Source organism: Rhinatrema bivittatum, chromosome 3 (genome assembly GCF_901001135.1).
Source record: "Rhinatrema bivittatum chromosome 3, aRhiBiv1.1, whole genome shotgun sequence".
Lineage (NCBI taxonomy): Eukaryota > Metazoa > Chordata > Amphibia > Gymnophiona > Rhinatrematidae > Rhinatrema > Rhinatrema bivittatum.
In genome coordinates, this window is record NC_042617.1 from 26,676,430 (window position 1) to 26,695,411 (window position 18,982).

Here is an 18,982-nt window from a genome sequence, read left to right on the forward strand (position 1 = left end):
CGGTAGAGACCGACGAGGGTCTTTCTCCTTCGCGGCAGTGCAGACTCTACCTCAGAACAAGGGTCCACACTCCAGGTCCCAACAGCCATAAGAACATAAAATTTTACCATACTGGATTAGACCAAAGGTCCATCAAATCCAGTATCTTGTTTCCAGCAGTGGTCAATCCTGGTCACAAATCCTCAAAGTTTAATAGATTCCATGATGCTTATCCCAGGGATAAGCAGTGGATTTCTGCAACTCCACTTTAATAATGGCTTATGGATTTTTTTCTAGGAACTTGTCCAAATCTTTTTTTAAGCCCAGCTACATTAACAGCTTTTACCATATCCTCCAGCAATGAATTCCAGAGTTTAACTATGCATTGGTTAAAAAAGAAATGTCTCCTATTTGCCTTAAATATATTATCTAGTAATTTAATTGTGTCCCATAGTTTTTGTACATTTTAAAAGAGCAAACAACTGATTCACATATACCAATTCCACTCCACTCAATTTAAAGACCTCTATCATATCTTCCCTCAGCCATCTCTTCTCCAAGCTGAAGAGTCCTAACCTCTTTGGCCTTTCCTCATTGGGAAATTGTTCCATCCTCGTTAACATTTTGGTCGCCCTTCTCTGTACCTTCTCTAATTCTGCAATATCTTTTTGTTAGGTGCAGTGACCAGAAGTGCACACAATACTCAAGGTGCGATCTTCCCATGCAACGATACAGAAGCATTATGACACCCCCTGTTATATTCTCCATTCCTTCCTAATAATTCCTAGCATTCTGTTTGTTTTCTTGGCCACCGCTGCACACTGAGGAAAGGAATTCAACATATTTACACAATGACGCTTAGATCCTTTTCCTGGGTGATGTCTCCCAATGTGGAACCTTGCATTGTGTAGCTATAATTTAGGGGGCACTTCCCTATGTACATCACTTTGCACTTGTCCACATTAAATGTCACCTACCATTTGCATGCCCAGTCTCCCAACCTCTCAAGTTCCTCTTGCAATGTCTCACAATCCTCTTGTATTTTAACAACTCTGAATAATTTTGTATCATCAGCAAATTTGATCACTTGCCTCATTGATCCCATCTCTAGGTCATTTATGAAGATGTTAAAAAGCAGCAGTCCTGGAGCGATCATGTGATGCAGTGAGCTGCGGGTGAGCTGAGGTCACTGGAGCTCCGGGTGCCACCCCTATTTAAAGTAGCTTTTTTGCTGATTCATTTACGTCTGAGGAATATTGAAAAAATGGGATGCCTTCTTGATAGTCTTATATGGACCAATCTGTCACCAGGAAATGAAGTGCTATGGCTTCTAAGATACAAAAAGGAGGAACAGAAACAGGAAAGGCAGCATACAAAATGGCGGAGAGCCGTGAATCTCTCAGCAGGTTGGCAATGGATGAAACGGCTATTGCCATATTGACTACAGGCGGCGGTTGTAGCGCTCGAGCCCAAAATTTGAAACGATAAATACAAATATTGCCGAATTAAAGGTTGAGGTTGGGAGGACGGCTCTATGCTGCTGAGAGCTTAATTTGTAGGGGGAGGGGTGGAATGCTTTTCCATCACTTCTCTCCAGGTTGAAAAGGCAGAGCAGCAGGGATACGTTACTCCAGCCCTTCCCCTTCAGGCAGCCTGCGGGGAAGAGAAGAAGAGTGGCTGAGCCTGAGGCACACAGAGAAGAAAAAACAGCCACCCTGCTCTCTAATCCAGCCCCTCCTCTCTTGTTCCTCGCCTTCTCCTCCTGTATTGCAGGGAACAGAAGAGTAAGGGAAAATAAAACTATTCCTCCCCCTTTATTTGCTGTTTTAATGACTATAGAGGTATCTGCTGCTAGATTTGCATGAGCCTGTGACTCTGCCCGAGACAAATTTCTATAATTCTTCAAAAGGATGTGTACTATTTGATCCAAATCCCTCAAAACTAACCTCTCAAATGCCATTTTCATTGGGTCTGTGGGACCTGGAGGAGTCCACAGATGTTCTGCTCATCATCTGAAAAAAATAATACAAGCCTCAAACGATGAATAAATCTAAATAAATGTGACACCTTAGTGGTAAAAGAGTCATAATGTAGGGTGGATACAGAAGATAACCCTCTCGCCACTCACCAACACACTATACTCCACTGTTGATAGTGCACTTGAGGATAAATTAAAAACAAGTTGTGTGCCTTCATTTGCCATCGTTCCCTCAAAAAAAAATGCTGTGATTGTTTTGATCCCCTCAGTCTTGGTTCTTGCAGAATAAGCTGTTGTGTAAATTGACTACTAGCTTTTGACAAGATGTCCACTGGTCTTAAATTATCCTCACCAGATAAATCACTAAAAGATGAGGAGGAGGAGGTCAAAGGTTACTGTTTTGTTGGATTTCCGATAACTGCTTTTATCCGTCCAGTGATAAACAAACCCCTTTACGCAGCCAGACTCATCTCGCCAGGACTTATTAATATTACTTCTTTTCAATGCGCTAAGAGTCCACCTGCTTTTCAGATTCCATTAACTGTGCAGTAGAAATGTCAGTGCTCGGTGCAGTTTGCAGAGACTGCACTTTCTCCTCCACTTCTATGTTTCTGATTGAGATGAACGTGAACTGAACTTTTCATCTGGGAGCAACCAGCTGTTAGGAAAAAAAAGGGGTAGATTTTAAAACATGGCCGCGCTAATTTCATAACATGCACACACGTTGCTGCACGCATGTCATAAAATACGATACACGCGCCGGTTTTAATAATCGGCACGCGCATGTTCGGGCTGGTTGCGACTCGCCCGCGCGTGGGGAGGAATTTTTTTTTTAAGCACGCACGGTGACGCGATGGGGCCTTTGCTCAGTTCCCTTCCAGTCAGCTCCAATTTAAAGAGTGCAGTGGGAGGGAACTTTCTATACCCCTTCCTCCCTTTTCCCTCTCCTCCCCGACCTCTAAACTAACCCTATCTCCCCTCATTCTCCTTGCTGATGAACTCACCCGCTCCTCCGAGCAGGAGTAAGCTCCGTGCGCTGGCTGGCTGGCACGCGCTTCCCTGGATCAGGGCCCTAATGACCGCTGTCCCGGCCGGCTCCTGCCCTGCCTCAGCCCCCACCCAGATCCTGGCTCCCCCCGACTCGCCCCTTTTCAAAACCCCGGCGCTCCTGCGTGTACCAGGAAATAACGCGTGTGGCCGGGCCAATTTGATTTTGAGCTCAGCGAGTGCTCGTCCCAGCTATACGCATATCCCCCCCGCCCCCCGTTTCGGCGCACACAGGGATTTGAAAATTTGGCCTTTAACATCTGTCCTTTTTTGAAGAGCAGGCACACAGAGTAGGTGGGAAAGCCTGAGCTACAGTATAAAAATCGAAGCACAAAGGGTCAGGAAGCCAGATTCAAAGTCCACAAAAAATGCTATTGTAGATTCATAATAGGGCAATCTCGAAAGTAAAGAAGTCGAGGGGCACTTTCATGGGTGTGTCGGAGGCACGACAGGTGTTCGTAGATCCGTGCACGGATCATGGCAGGTGGGCTTTCCCAATGTAGAGAAGGGAACGGGGGCAGTGGATCACATAGAAAAAAAAATGCAAAAAAATCTGTAGAACCACGGTCCGATGAAAATCTTAAACGTAAAGGTCTGTGAAAAGCAGAAGGCGTGAAAACAGACACAGTTAAAGGAAAAGGGCAAGCTTGATATTTCCCACCAGGAAAGCGTCTAGAACACAAAACAGGTGTAGGAATGGGTTTGTGGTATTCAGAGGAATTTATTTAAATAACCTTTCAATTAATCATATAGGCATGATTAATATAATATTTTTAAAAATGTAGTGTTCTTTGCACTTTAAGCACCTAAAAAGTGGTCAGCTACAGAGGGAGAGGTAGGATAGCTACAACACAGTAGGCACCATTTAACACTGATTTTGAGCACTAATCATCTAACTTATTATAAAAAAAACTATGTACCGAACCGATATGGCACTTGTGTAAATTAATGTCTCAGCATCCCTATCTTTATGTGCCCACTGTAAACCGTTGTGACGGAAGCTACTTAACAACGGTATAGAAAAGTCTTAAATAAATAAATAAATAAATAAAACTTACTGGGAAATACATCAAGCCACAATACGGCCCTAACGCGCAATAAACAGCATATGTCACGTGATGTTCATTGCATGATAGAGCCCTATCGCAGCGATATCACATGATATACACGATATTTTGCAAGTCCCTGCCCAGATTCCCCCTCCCCCTATTATAATGAGCAGCTTTACATGCGATTTACATTTTGTAAATCCATGCAAACAGCTCATGGCCAACTGAGACAGTGGTTAGCCACAATAAATTGACCACACCTCCCTGGGAAATGATAAATCTAACAGAGGAGCCCTGGTACCGTAAAGCAAGTCCCGAAGCTTCCTCGTTACATTTAAAGGGCCATGCATTTTTTTTTAAATACCTGATAAATAAAAGAAGTTGAGCTGGGGGTCAGTGCTGACCCCCAGCTCAACCCAAGAGCACCACTGAAGGCAGCCCCCGATAAGCCCCCGCACAGTGATGGATCGCCCAACCCTGCCATCAGTAAAGATATAGTGCCCCACCCCCTTTCCAAATACATAAAGGCTGACAAATGCCAACCACACCCCAATAGTAAACCAAAATCATTGGGGTTATAATACCCCCAAGACCTCCCCCTCCCCAAATATCTGAAAAAAAGCATTGGTAGTTAGTGAGACCCCCCCTCCCAACTCCCCTCCTGCACCCCCAAAATTCAAAGATGCTCCCAAGATGGAGCCCAGGGTGTGCCCTATCCCTGGGTCTGGTCAGCGCCATTTTTCAAAATGGCGCCCCAGTCATGTCATGTGACTGGGGCAAGGTAATGGGGGGAGGGAGAAGACATGGAGGGCACTATAACCCCCAATGATTTTAGCTTACTGTTGGGGTGGGGGTGGCCAGAAAGGAGGGGTGGGGGTACTATACCTTTACTGATGGCAAGGATGGAGGGGAATCCGTGGCCACTCATGGGATTTATTCTGTATTTTACACTTTTGGCTGTCAGGGCGGCCTTGAGTGGTGGCCCTGGGTGGAGCTGGAGGTCAAGTTCTTCTTTTCTGCAGGCATTGTTTAAGCAGTTGGCCCTTTTAAGGTGACGGTGGTCCCTTGAGGTTGGGGGCCGCTAGCCGTGGTGTTTGTCCTGCAGTGTTTTGGCCATGAGACAAAGCAGCATCCCAAGCAGCCGCTATGCTTTTTCAGGGGAGGGACCCACTATGGCGGCGACACCCCCCTGCGATAGTGGGAACAAATATTGCGGCTTAGGGCCTCCGGGCCTTAGGTTCCCAAATCAAGGCAAAAAGAGGGGGCAATTTTTAAAATGAACATAGGGCTTTCAATTTTGCAGGTAGGCTGTACCCAAGGGACTGCAAGCCCCTAGTCAAAGAGAAACCCAGAGTGGAGTTTCCCTGTGAAGATCCGGCCGGGCAGGAGGATGGTGGATCTAGGGAACCAGCAGATGGTGTGCAGACATACTTTCCGACCCCCGGCCTCGTTCTGCTCCTTCCCTGCCCTTTTCTTGACACAGGTACAAGAATCCATGTTGTGAATGGTGCAGGGAGTTTTACCCATAATTGGGGGGAGGAGGCAGTTTTGCATGGGGGAGGGGGGGTTTACACAGGTAAATAGATGTTTACCCAGGTAAAAAGTTTTTAAAATTACTTTTGCTAATAGCAGGCCTCTAAATTATCCTCCAAATTATAGTTAAATTTTAGCTGAAAACTTAGGTCCCTAAATTTGGCAGAAAATACTTTAAAATTTAGGACCTAAAATGGAAGAAGCTATTTCAGGGAGTGATAAAGATAAGAGACCTGAGAACCTTGTTAGGCATTGTATGCTTAGGTTTATTAATGTTCCTCAAATTACCATTTCAACATCAGGAGATCTATTTGTAAAATATACGTTGGAGATTCCAAGAAGTCCAGAGGACTCTCTCCCTCCCCTGTCCAAAGTCTTATTATTATTTGCCATCTTATTAAAAAGAAAGGTGAGGCTGTTGTTGAACTGGCGTCCTCGCCTTCATTTGATTCCCTTGATTTGCCTCAGACTTTGCAGGGGAAAGAGGAGAAATCGTGAGTTAGTGGCCCTCATTGTGGCTCTTGTTCTCCATCCAGGTAGGGATTGGGTCCTTCACATTTCTTTTTTTTTTTGTGCACCGTAGGACCCCTTTCCCTAAATTGCAAAGTGCAAGCTTTCCTGTCGTCTCCAAAGTTATTCAGCAGAGACGTGGGACGTCTCTTTTACTGAGACCTAGAGCCTTGCAAATTGGGGCACTTTTTTGGGGGTTAAATTGTCCATGTACGTGTGATGTGAAATGTAAATCTGTTAGATATATATTCTACTGCCCCTTCAGACCTGTCTGCCTTCCCCAGTAATAAGATGGATCTAAGTCCTCTCGCGGTTTCTTCACCAATTTCTCCTTGAAGTTCTCATTCTGTATTTTTCTTAGCTCTGGCATCCTAGATTTGCTTTCGTAGGAATTAGTTTTCTTGTCCTTATAGTGTGGACTCCCAACCCCAAAGATAACAGATGGGGGTGGCATTAATTATATAATTTTGGTATGACAGGATAATGCTTTATAGTACAAGTTTATTCTTGGTGTATTGTTATAAAATAATAAATAGAAATTTATTTAAATCAAGATATTATGTAAGGGCTGATGGCACACAGACATCCAGATGCTGAGTGCTCAGGACCCCTTATTATTGAGGCTGGGCATTTATTTGAAACGAAACAGGAAATGTTAAGAAACTTTCCCCCTTTGTTTCAATTCTTTTTTTTTAAAACAAACAAAATTTTGTTTTCATTCGTTTCATTTAAAAAATGTATCCAGTGCCACCACCACAAAAAGAAAAAAAAAAAGATAATCCCTTTAACCGTATTTTCCTTTCATCGTGAGGTAGGAGCGATCCCCAGTGGCTCCTTTCCCTTTGATGTTTTGCTTAGAAATGGCGCAGGCAGACTGAGGATTACGAAATGGAACTGCCCATGACCAGGACCTATTTGGTGCCATTTTGTGTGGAAAAAAAATTAAAAATAGGGACATCCTGGCTCTGCCCGTGCTCTAAGCAAACCACTGGCGCGGCAGGAGCGAATGGGGGCCACTCGTATCCCATCAGGAGAAAAAAAAATATGGTAAGAGGTTACACAAGAGGGAGGTTCGGTGGGGAGTGGGACCAGGAAGGGGGTTTTTTTCTCTGATGGGCCCAATATTTTTGTGGTGTTTTTCCTTTCCTTTTGGAGTTTCTTTGTTTTTTAAATCTCATTCTTTTGTTTCATTTTTTTAAATTTTAAATAAACAAAATGAAACAAACAAAAAAAAAAGTCTGTGCACACCTCTCCTTATTGCTACGCCCCACACTAGGGCCCTCCAGAATATCCTGGAGCAACCGGCTCTATTGTGCAAGATCTACACATTTATTTGTATAATTGTTTTTTGAGAGAAACTGTTCAAATGCATTTACCTTGCAGTATGCAACATGTTCAGAAGCTGCAGATCTATATATTCATCTTGTTGGGGGTTTTTCACTTCATAAATGTAAAATTCTGACTTGAATTGCTGATGAATCAGCTGCAGGAGAGCCAGGTCTCTGTACCATGGACAATGCAACCTCTTAGGAACGCAGCCAGCAGTAATTACCATTTGCTTTCTTCACAGTTTACTCCAGGGGCTGAAATGTTTTTCTCTTATTGAAAAAAAAAAAAAAAAAAGGATCAATACAGACAGAGGAAAGCAATAGCCTTCCTAACGCACTGGGGGTCTGGGGATTCACCACCACCAGTCGGTTCTGCCTGTAAGTAGGGCTCCTGCCAGGGACTTGGCCAAGGGCTCTGAATCCTGTGAAACAGACACTTCCTAGAATGAAGAGTGACAGAACGGATTTTTCACTTTCCAAAAAAAAAAAAAAAAAGATAATTTTTGTGGTGGTCTTGCAGGGGGGCCTGGTCTGAGAGCCCAAGCTGAGTCCCACTCTGCAGGTCTTTTAGGACTGAGAAGAGCCCCTACAGAAGTAAATCCCCGCAGTCCTAGCGTAGAGGTTTACATTCTGCTGTCCGGGAGCAGCAGCGTTTGGCTTTCTTCTCACAACCTGGGGAAAGGAACCGGTGGAAAAAAAAAGAGCACTGTGGGCTTTCTGCCGGGAGACAGGGCTGCTTGAGAGAGGCTTCTGGTTTTTTGGATCCCGGTTCCTGGCCTGAAGCTACCTGAGCAGCGGCCCAGGGCTGAGAAGGGAAACCTTCCTACAGGGCAGAACAAGAGAAGTGTAGGATGCAGGGGCTGAGGTGCCTGCTCTCTCACCCTCCTTTTTGTCTCGCTGTAGAGACCCAGGTTAGAGCCGGTCCTAACGGGGCAATGCACCTGGGGAGCGGCAAAGGCCGTAGATAAAAGAGAAGGAGAAATGAATGTGGCACTTTCAGGGACGCTGACAGAGAGGGTGGTGGCAGAGAAGAAAAAGAGTGAAACCCAACAGAAAAAGTACAAAAGAAATAAGAGCACAAAACAGGAAGGGGAGACCAGGCTCACGACCTTTACCTTTCAACAACAACAAAAATGCTATTGAATCTCTTTCCTCTAGTACTTGGACAGTCATTTAAGTCAAGCTTTAAACTCTTTCCTGCAGGTCACTCCCGCTCCATATGGACCCTGGCTGTGGTGAAAGGTTCAGGGAAGGGGTTCACCCTCATCCCTGAATCACTGGGGGTCAGAAATAAGCGCTATTCTTTTTCTGGAATTCATTGCCTGAGGATGTGGTTACAGCAGTTAGTGTAACTGGGTTTAAAAAAGGTTTGGATAAGTTACTAGGGGATAAATCCATAAACTGCTATGACGGTAATTAATAAGCAATAGTAGCTTGTGATTTATCTAATGTTTGAGTACTTGCCAGGTTCTTATGGCCTGGATTGGCCTCTGCTGGAAACAGGATGCTGGGCTTGATGGACCCTTGGTCTGACCCAGTGTGCCATTTCTTATGTTGTTGAGGCAGCTATGCATAAGCCATGGGCCCATTCCCCATTGTATTTGTAGTTGTTGCTTGCACATAGACCTCCTAAACAAAGGGGTTAAATATCAACTCCAGTCCTTGAAGACCACAAAGAGGTACGGTTTCTCTGGATACCTGTGCAAACTATCCTTGTTCATAGTTTACGTGCATAAAAACACATCCGATGAAGGTTCACCGAGGGATATCCTGAAAGCTAAATGTGACGACGGCCATGGCTGAGTGCCCCTGCTCTGTGCACTAAGAGGCGGATATTCAAAAGACCTTAGGCTCCTAAGTTTAAGAAGTAGGTGCCTAGACGTTTGAATTTAAACATTTGCTGGCTCTGAGCACCTAAATATCTAAGCACCTGCTTAGATATTTAGGGACAGGGTGGGATGAAGAGGTCAAGCGCCTGTCTGTACAGCGATGCATCCTCGTTCAGAACCGAGCTCTGCACAGAGCCTGGCTCCTTTGTGAGTGAAGCGAATACAAGAAATACCTAAGTGCTGGGAGCCATCAAAGTATTCAGCCCAGCTAGGAGGAGGTAAGCCCCTTCTCTTCCTCCCAGCTCAGCTTGAGGAAAGAGGAGGGAATGACCAGGGCTCCAGTGAAGATTCAGGAGGAATGGAGATGCAGGGGGGGGGGGGGGGGCTTAGCGGCTCCCTCGTTTACATTTTCCAAGCCCCCCACCCCCTCTGAGACAGGTGGAATGCCAGGGAGGGCTGGCAGATCCCCTTGACACAGGCTTTTTAACACAGGAAGGCTGGGGGACAGGCTGGCAGATCCTCCAGGCACAGTTGTGTGTTTATCACAGTAGAGGGGGAGATGCCAGCGTGCCGGCTGCATTAGTCGGCCATGTTCAGAAAGCGGTGAGTGGCCTAATTTTCAAAAGTCTCAGATTTAGGCTCCTAAAAAAACGCAGGAACCTAGTGGATCAATCAGCCTGAAATTTAGGCAATTAAATCAGCCGTAAAATAGGAAACTAAATTAAGCCCCTAAAATCAGGTGCTCAGTCAGTATTTTCTGATTAGGCAGCTCGGGTTCAGCACCTTTTCAAGTCACGGTTGAGCTGAGGGACAGAAGGCTTGGCATAGGTAGCCCATTTTGGAGTACGCCGCCGACTCCGTGGTGAGACTTGCCTGGCGGCCCCCCCCCCCCCCCCCCTGTCCACCTCCACCTGTGTCGCCAAGCTGGGAGCTCTCATGCAGTCCCTTCAGACGTGCCGGAGGAAAGGTTCAGGAGAGAGCGGGACCCGGTAGCTGGGGGGTTCCAGTCTTCTGCAGCAGGAGGCCAGCGCCCTGTACCGCTGCTTTGATTTGAGCCTGAAAAGGTTGGTGCGCGCGCCGGTCGATGGTTGCCTGCCAGTTTTCTGCATTTCTCCTTCCACCGTTTTGGTTTTTTTTCCGTTTTCAGAGTAGGGTCCGGACCGCACATTCGACTCGGGCGGTAGCGTGCCTTTTCTGCATGCAGCATTGTGAAATAGGTGCACTAAAAGAAAAAAAAACAAACCATGTGAAAACAATAAAAAAAACGACAAAAAAACCCCCTTCGAAACGAAGCAAACCAAAACTTTTTTTTTTTTTAGCTGCGCCACCCCTCCCTCATCGAAAACTAATAAGACAAGTCTAAGAAACCGATTTCCCAGCAGCGTTCTCGTCCTCTTCTGCAGATGTGAGCATCTCTTATGTAATGCATTATACCAAAATTACAGCAGGAGATGCTGAGGATTGTCATTTTCTAATTTAATTCCGCTATTTCCTATAATAGCCATTCTGGCAGCCTGGCGTTTTATCTTTCAAAGTGACAGATGCATTTCATTAAAATGTTCTTAAATAATTTCCGATGACATGTGAGAAAGGGAAGACATTCATTTCGTGGAAATGTGTGCTGATATTTTAAGCACCGTTCCCGACAGGAAAGGCTCCGGTGCGCGCAGATGAGCTATTCAAACTAATTAGGAAAAGGTAAAAGACTTGCAGATGCTGGGCAGCAAGTCAGGAGAAATCATATTACAACTAATGACCCCGCAAATTCAAATGAAATGGGATTTTTTTTTTTTTTTTAATTTCAAGAGAGCGTGTAATCCAAACAGAAGAAATACATGTTCGTGCACTGGGTTTCATAATCTGCTTAATTTATACAGCTCCCATCACAGAGATTGCTCGATATCAGCGAACTGTGGGGAAAACATGCTCATGGCATCCAGGCTTGCCAGTCTCTGACTTTCGGCAAGTGGGGTGGTGGTGGTGGCGGCAGCAATGTTGAGCAGAAAATGTCCACCCACAACCCAACACATCCATAACCCCTCTTCCCTCTTGCTCCAAAGCGTTTGCCCTCATCCTGCCTACCCTGGGAGGGCAATACTATCTAATGCGTGGACCATCGAACTCTGATCAAAGGTTCCCCCCCCCTCCCCCATACACTGTGCAGGCGATTCCACTGCCACAGTGAGAGCTGTAGAATTTGCCCATTGCCATAGAACTGAGGCACACCCTGCTGCCCATCCCTCACTATGCCTGCAGTCGCCCTCTCCTGCTTAAGATCATAAGAAATTGCCATGCTGGATCAGACCAAGGGTCCATCAAGCCCAGCATCCTGTTTCCAACAGAGGCCAAACCAGGCCACAAGAACCTGGCAATTACCCAAACAGTAAGAAGATCCCATGCTACTGATGCAATTAATAGCAGGGGCTATTCCCTAAGTAAGCTTGATTAATAGCCGTTAATGGACTTCTCCTCCAAGAACTTATCCAAACCTTTAAATCCAGCTACACTAACTGCACTAACCACATCCTCTGGCAACAAATTCCAGAGCTTAATTGTGCGTTGAGTAAAAAAGAATTTTCTCCGATTAGTCTTAAATGTGCTACTTGCTAACTTCATGGACATCCCAGTTATTCTGCTCCCTATTGCCATTTCCTCTGCTGCCTGGCCGTGTTTACCAGGTGATGCAAAATGGCTGCCAGCATTAAGAGCTTGAAGGCAGAGTTACCTGGTATCAGCACAATTGGAAGACCGTGTAGCAAGGAGAAAGTGGGAGGGAAGATACTCGAAGCCTGGGAAAGCGAGAGGAGACTGCATGAAGGAGGAAGAATAAACAGGAACTGAAGGAGAGCATGAGAGACCAGACAGGAAGGAGAGAAAAGACAGAGAAGGAGAGAATAGTACCAGTGTGGGAGAAAAGTCATTCAACGTAATGACTAAAACATGAAATTTGTTATATTATTTCTAATTTTAATGTTCTATACTTCAACAATGTCTTAGACCTTGAGTCAAATGTATTAGAACAGTTCAATCGCTAAATGTTAATGCTTGTTCATGAATACTACCTCCGTAACCCATCATTATTTGTTGATTTATGGATATGAATGTTACTTTTGTAAAGCGTTGCGATCTTTTACATGGAATAACCGTAAATAAATAAAAGGCATGAACATTTAAAAAAATAGGGGGAACAGAGAAAGGAAGGATATAAATGAGAGAAAAATCAAAGAAGATTTATTTATTATTATTTATTTTATTTTATTTATTTAAATCTTTTCTATACCGTCATTAAGAAGATATGCAGTGTTCCTCAACTAAGGTTTGAAAACTATTTTATTTCTTAAGGAACATTTAAAACTGGAAAGAATTTTGATAAATTGAGCGCTTTTTTTTGTGGCATGCTGAGGGCAATCTTCCTGCTCCCTGTGGTCTTGCATGTTCACTGAGAATTTAGTACTTGCAGGCCTGGCTCTGCAAGCCGATTTTCAAAGGAAAGCTCCCAGAAACGTTTGCTTTGAAGATTGCACGGTGGGCCAATGTATGGGGATTCTTTACCCCTGGTACTGCACAGGTATATGATATGCACGGGGATTTCAAAGTGAAATCCTTTCATATACTTTACCAGGTCTGTGCTAACCACGTCCCCTGGCACCAGCCCTTTTTTCAGACAAGGTGGGGCAGAGCAAGCAAACTGTCCATAGCGCAGGAAGCTCTCCAGGGCAACTTTCAATGGGTTCCCCACCACCAACATGGTTAAACACCTTCAAAATTGCACAACTGTATGTAAATCTACACGGATGTGCAAGACAATTTTCCGATCCCTGCTGCAGAACACCAGGGATGCTGGCAGTGCGTAAAGAGGCAATACAGCCCAGGGCAGCAGAGAACAACCAGGACCTGCATCAAACTCCTTCACGCCCTCTACTGCAGATGCTGTCCATATGGATACAGCTGCAGCGCGTGACACGAGACACACAAAGGGGTAGATTTTCAGATGTACGTGCAAGCGTACATGTACGCACGCTACCTGGCGCGCACACATCAATGCCCAGGTAGAGAGTCCATCAATCTAGGTTGAGAGAACATTGCACAAATCTCATCTTTGGGTGAAATTCCTCACTCCGAAGATCATCAAATCTTCACAAGAGAGCACTGTTCTGTTCGTACGTCTCACTTTGAATGTCAAAGTGGCCCCTAACCCCCTACACTAATACCTAAACCTCACCTCGAGTTTCTAGGTGGGCCTCCCATAGAGATATAAATACCTATCTAGTGTGAGGGCATTATGATTAGGTGCTCTCTCTCTCTCGTTGTAGGAGCCTCCCTTTTTCTCATTTGCATTGCATTAAAGGCTGTGAAAACGCCATATAGCAGTTTGATAAATAACCCCCTAAATCCTTTGTTGAGATTGTTTGTAGATTTTTCTATTATTGTCCTAACTTATATTGTTTTATATTTTTGTTGTAGCTTGCTCTGAGTTTGTGCTGGGATTATTGTGCAAAAAATCCAATGAAATACATTTAGAAGATCGTCCCCCCTCATGTGTCTATATTCTTGGCAAGGTTCTCTTTTGTCGCTCTTGTTTGTGAGTGGTAGAAATCTACAGCATCCTGTTCTCTTGACAATATATTCATCATCGTCTTCCTCGCTAATTGTCTGGCTTGGACTCTGTTGCACCAGAAACTAACTGGGCTTCTTCCAATGGCAACAGCCAAGTATGGAGGGTCTGCACTTTCCAGACTCGTTGTGCAAGCAGTCGTCTGAAAAATGCAAAAGTCAGCCATCACATCTGAAGCACCCACTTACAGCTGCACACAAAGGACAACCTTTTATCTACAGTGAATACCCATGTACACAAGCCTAAAAGCATCACGAAACACAGTCTGGATAAAAAAAAACAAGCACACCAAGTACATCCTTCCTAATCAGTAACCGCACATGGCAGACAAAATTCAGCATGGACAACCCGACCACTTCAGCTTCCACATTGCCATGGCACCTGAAGCAGAGCTGGTGCTTCCTTTAAGTAAATTAGGCAGCTGCCCGGCGCGCCAACATTTTGGAGGCAGCAAACTCACACCAGCACGACGCCCATAGGGGGGGGGGGGGGCAATACTTTCAAAGAAGGGGGTGCTGTGCTGGAGCTGCCGCCAATTGGTAAGCTGGGGTGGTGATTGACCAAAGCTTCACCTAGTATGCCAAATACTCTTGCTCCAGTCCTGACCTAAAGACATACAAGGATCTACTCTTTGAATGCATTAGCACTGCTAAAAAAATGCAGAATACAACCATGGAAGAAAACAGCCCTGAAGGAAGCTTAGCAACCTCCAGACTGTACGTAGAAAAAGGGGAGAAGAGGGAGAACTCAAGAGGTTAAGTGCAGCTGAGCTGGGGAAGGAGCTGAGTTTAGGGATCAGAGGAGCTGCCTTTCCCTACAGGCCTACCCTGGCAATGCTCCGGATTATATCCAGAGACAGAGAATTTGTAGAAGCTGCTAGGTAAACACTGGAAGAGGAAAGCTCTAGGCACAGGCCTTGTTTATTGCTCCAGCCCTCTCCCGTTCAGGCAGCATGCAGGGAAAGGGAGGAGAAAGAAGGAAGCAGAACGATTTCTGTATTTATTATTTATTAACATATTTAGCATCTGCCTATATCAATGTAATCGTGCTAGGTGAATCACAGGCCATAAAACATAAAAATGCACAATAACAGCAATAATAAAAATAGACAAAATAAAATAGAACATTATATTTTTCCTAACTGCTAATCCAATAAGAATTATCCAAAGGTCTCGTGGAAGACAAGAGCCTTAAACAATTGTTTTTTGATCTGCAGTGTCTTCTCCAGCCTTAGCCTTCCCCTTCTGTCCCCAAAACAACAAGCAATATGTGGAGGGGACAGGAAGAGGCTGGAGCAAACACAGCAGGCAGCAAGTGGGGAGGAAAAGGAGGGGAGGGATTGGACCAGACACAGCCTGCAGCATTCTGTGATTCAAGAACCTGGGACTCAGCTGAGGTGAACGTGGGGAAGGGGGAAGGAGGAAGGAGACACTCAAAAGCACAAGTCAAGAGGCTATAAGTGATTTATTGGGGAGGAAGGAGAAAAGTTCTGGGGTCAGGGAGTGGGAAGGGAAAGTAGTATTGAATCATCCCTGGAGGGGAAAAGAGGAGAGAGAGAGAGAGAGTTTGTAGATTATCTGTGTTGCATCCGTTGCTGCTCAACGCCCTCACTCCACCCTCTTTACCTCTGTGGCGACTCCCTCCGGGTCTGATGGACAACTGGCTGCCGCGGCGGCTCCATGCCATCTCCCTCCGGCGTCCCCCGGACCGGCTCGACGTTGCAGATCCACCATGTTTGCCTGATGACCTAGGGTGCACACGTGCGCTCTGACTGAAGTACCAGCAAGGGCGCGAACCTCTGGGGCGTTCCCCTGAGATGAAGTCATCCGCTTCCAATACTTAAAGGTCTCTATTTTCACTATCAGATTGAGTTAGCAAGGACGGAAGGACGTATACGGATACGTTTCCTCCAAGCTACTCTGCCTCCTCGGACTTAACCAGAGGTGCCCGCTCCTCGGAGGCCTCGCTCTTTACTTTCAGATAGGAACCGGTACTCGCTCCTCGAGGGCCCATGTTCCTGGACACTCTGAAGATTCTCTACTGCCTGGAAGCTATCGCAGATACAGACATTTGCTCTGTTGATTAGCAGCCTTTGGTTTGTTTTTTGTTTATTTCTAGTCTGCTTTTTGACACTTCAGAGTGGATTACATTCAGGGACTGTAGCTATTTCCCTCTCCCCACAGGGCTTTCCGGCTAATTTGGTTAGTTTAATGTCTTTTCCCTGAATGTAGATGGAATTCCTTCTCCTGCCAAGGGGAAGAGGATTTTGAATGCTTTGAAGAGGCACAAAGCGGATGTTGTTTCTTATAGGAAAGAACGTTCTAGATTGTGCGCAGATTGGATGGGGCATTTCTAGGCGGAGTCTTTTCCCCTCTAGATATTGCGGAGTTGCCATTTTACTCCGTAAAAATTTCCTTTTCAAGCTGAAAAAATGTGTTGAAGACCCACGGGATAGGTAAGTTATTTCAATGGTTACTATTGTTGATAAGCAATATAGGCTATGCAATGTATATACACCTAGGGGCAGATTTTTAAAGGCCTGCACACGTAAATCTGGCTGGATTTACCCACACAGGAGGGTTATGCGTGCCGAGCCTATTTTGCATAGGCTTGGTGACATGCACAAGCCCTGGGACGCGCGTATGTCCCGGGGTGGGACTGAGGCCTCCGGCATGGCAGCCATGCCGGGGGATCGGGCGCCGGCAGCTGGCCGGCGCATGCATGTTACGCCTGCCAAAAGCAGGCGTAAATAAGACAAAGGTAGGGGGAGAGCGGAAGGAAAGTTCCCTCCGAGGCCGCTTTGATTTTGGAGCAGCCTCGGAGGGAACGGGGAAAGCCATCGGGGCTCCCCTAGGGCTAGGCGTGCACAAGGTGCACAAGTGTGCACCCCCTTGCACGCGCCGACCCCGGATTTTATAACATGTGCGCATGTTATAAAATCGGGCGTAGATACTAAAATCTAGCCCCTAATGTTTACTGTCATTCATTTTTTTCCCACTGTTTTGTCAAAGCTGTCTCAATATTTTGACTATTGTACAACTGTGGCAGGGGATTTTAATATAACAGATAGCAGAATAGATTGTACACCCTCTCTAAGTCCCTCAGAAAGGACTGGGAACACTTGGGTGTGTATTTTTTATCATCTGAACTATAGCTACTGGATGTTTGGCGTGTCCTTCACCCGGATGAGAGAGTCTTTACATTTCTTTCTATACCACATGGTGTTTATTCTCGTCTACATGCTTTTCTCACTTCTTCTGCTCTTTTCCTGAATGTTGCATCTGCAAATATACTTGACAGTGTTCTCTGATCTTTCTGTTATTTCTCTGAAATTGTGCTGAGGGGAGAAGGGCACACCCCACCCATGGAGGATGAACCCTAATTTTTATCTTGAAACCGAATTCAAATTTGGCCTGGGCCTGGTCAGCTTATTGTGATGTGGAAAATATAAATTCTGGAGTAACTTTCTGGGAGGCTGGTAAAGCTGTACTCAGGGGTCAAATGATTGCATTTGTTGTGGGAAAGAGGTGAAAAAGTGATGCTTGGATTTCGCAATCGACCCACAATATTCACTCATGAAAGCAGCCGTGTGTGCAGGAATAATAAAAAAATAAAATTGCAGAATTTCAGGAAACAATTGTACAGTTTGCTTGAGCAGAGTGCTAAAGTTCAGTAAACTACATAGATCTGGTAATAAAGCTTGGATTGAGAGACCACGTGACCCGATGAGCGAGTGACACGCAAGTCAGACTCGCTCCTGGGGCCCGCTCAGAAAACCTTTGCAAAAACCCACTATCCCTGGCGCTGGAAAATTCACTCGTGGCTACCCAAACTAGTATCGAGGATTTCCTCGATCGCAGCGGGGACGGTATGGCCAGCAAACCGCAGCGCACTAAGAAAACGGGGAGCAAATCGGCCGAGAGCAAAATGGCGGACGGGCCTCCGAGCCCCCGTGCAACGGCGGACAACCATGGCACGTTGGTAGAGGAGGTGTCCTGAGCTGTTCCTGCAGCGCTGGAAGGGAAATTCGCCGAGCTCTCCCAACAAATTGCAGCCGAAAATGATCAAGAATTAAAGCAGCTGCTGGAAGGATGGCTCCTCAAAGATTTGGATTTACATCAACTACTGGGACAGTGCTATGTTGAGAGAGCGCACCGCCTGGGGGCCCCAAGCTGCAAATATGTCCAGACCACGAGTGGTCATAGCTAAATACCTCAATTTTGCCCACAAGGCTGCGATTCTGCAAGCCTACAGGAAAACATCCTCACTCACATACGACGGGAAAAGAATTTTGGTATTCCAGGACTACTCAACTCTAGTATCTCAAAAGAGGAAGGCCTATTCCTCCATCTGCGCAGAACTCCACAACAGACAAGTGGGGTTCAATTCGCAATACCCTGCCAGACTACGAGTGGAACACCGGGGGTCCTGGCAGACCTTTGATACGGTGTCCGCTGCCCAAGACTTCATGAAAAGCCTGTAGGGCTGGTGAGACCTACGAAGTGCCTGGACTCAGGGATGGTTTGCTGCATACTATCTTTAGTACTGTGTGTGGCATATATATGGTTATCTCTTTGATTACCCAGTTCTGTGCGTAGGGTTACTACTTGTTGTCCAATCTATGCAGAAATGAGGGGGGACTCTGGAACGGATCACATTGTGGTTTCTCATCCACCTATTTTTGTTGGAGGTGTGTGGAAATACTGGGAAGCAACCTGGCATGAGAAGCCGGGTAGCCAGAGGGGGAGGGGGCAGAGTCAGCTTTTGCATACTGGGAAAGTCTGGAGACTAATGCAGAAGGGAGTAGGATACCGACTTTGGGAACTTACGAATGGACACAACAAAGAAGGATACCCGGATTCCCTAGGCTGGGGGGGGAGTCCGGAGTTTAACACCTTGGCTATTCATCATTAGTTTACAACATCTAAGGTTTTGGGTAAAGTATGGCTGAGGTGACACGCATGCTCTCATGGAATGTGGCGGGTTTGGGCTCACCTATTAAGAGATCCAAAGTACTGGCATCCCTTAGAAGACACAAAGCTAAAATCGCATGCTTGCAGGAAACCCATTTAAATGACAAAGAGCATAGCAAATTAGCAAGAGACTGGGTAGAC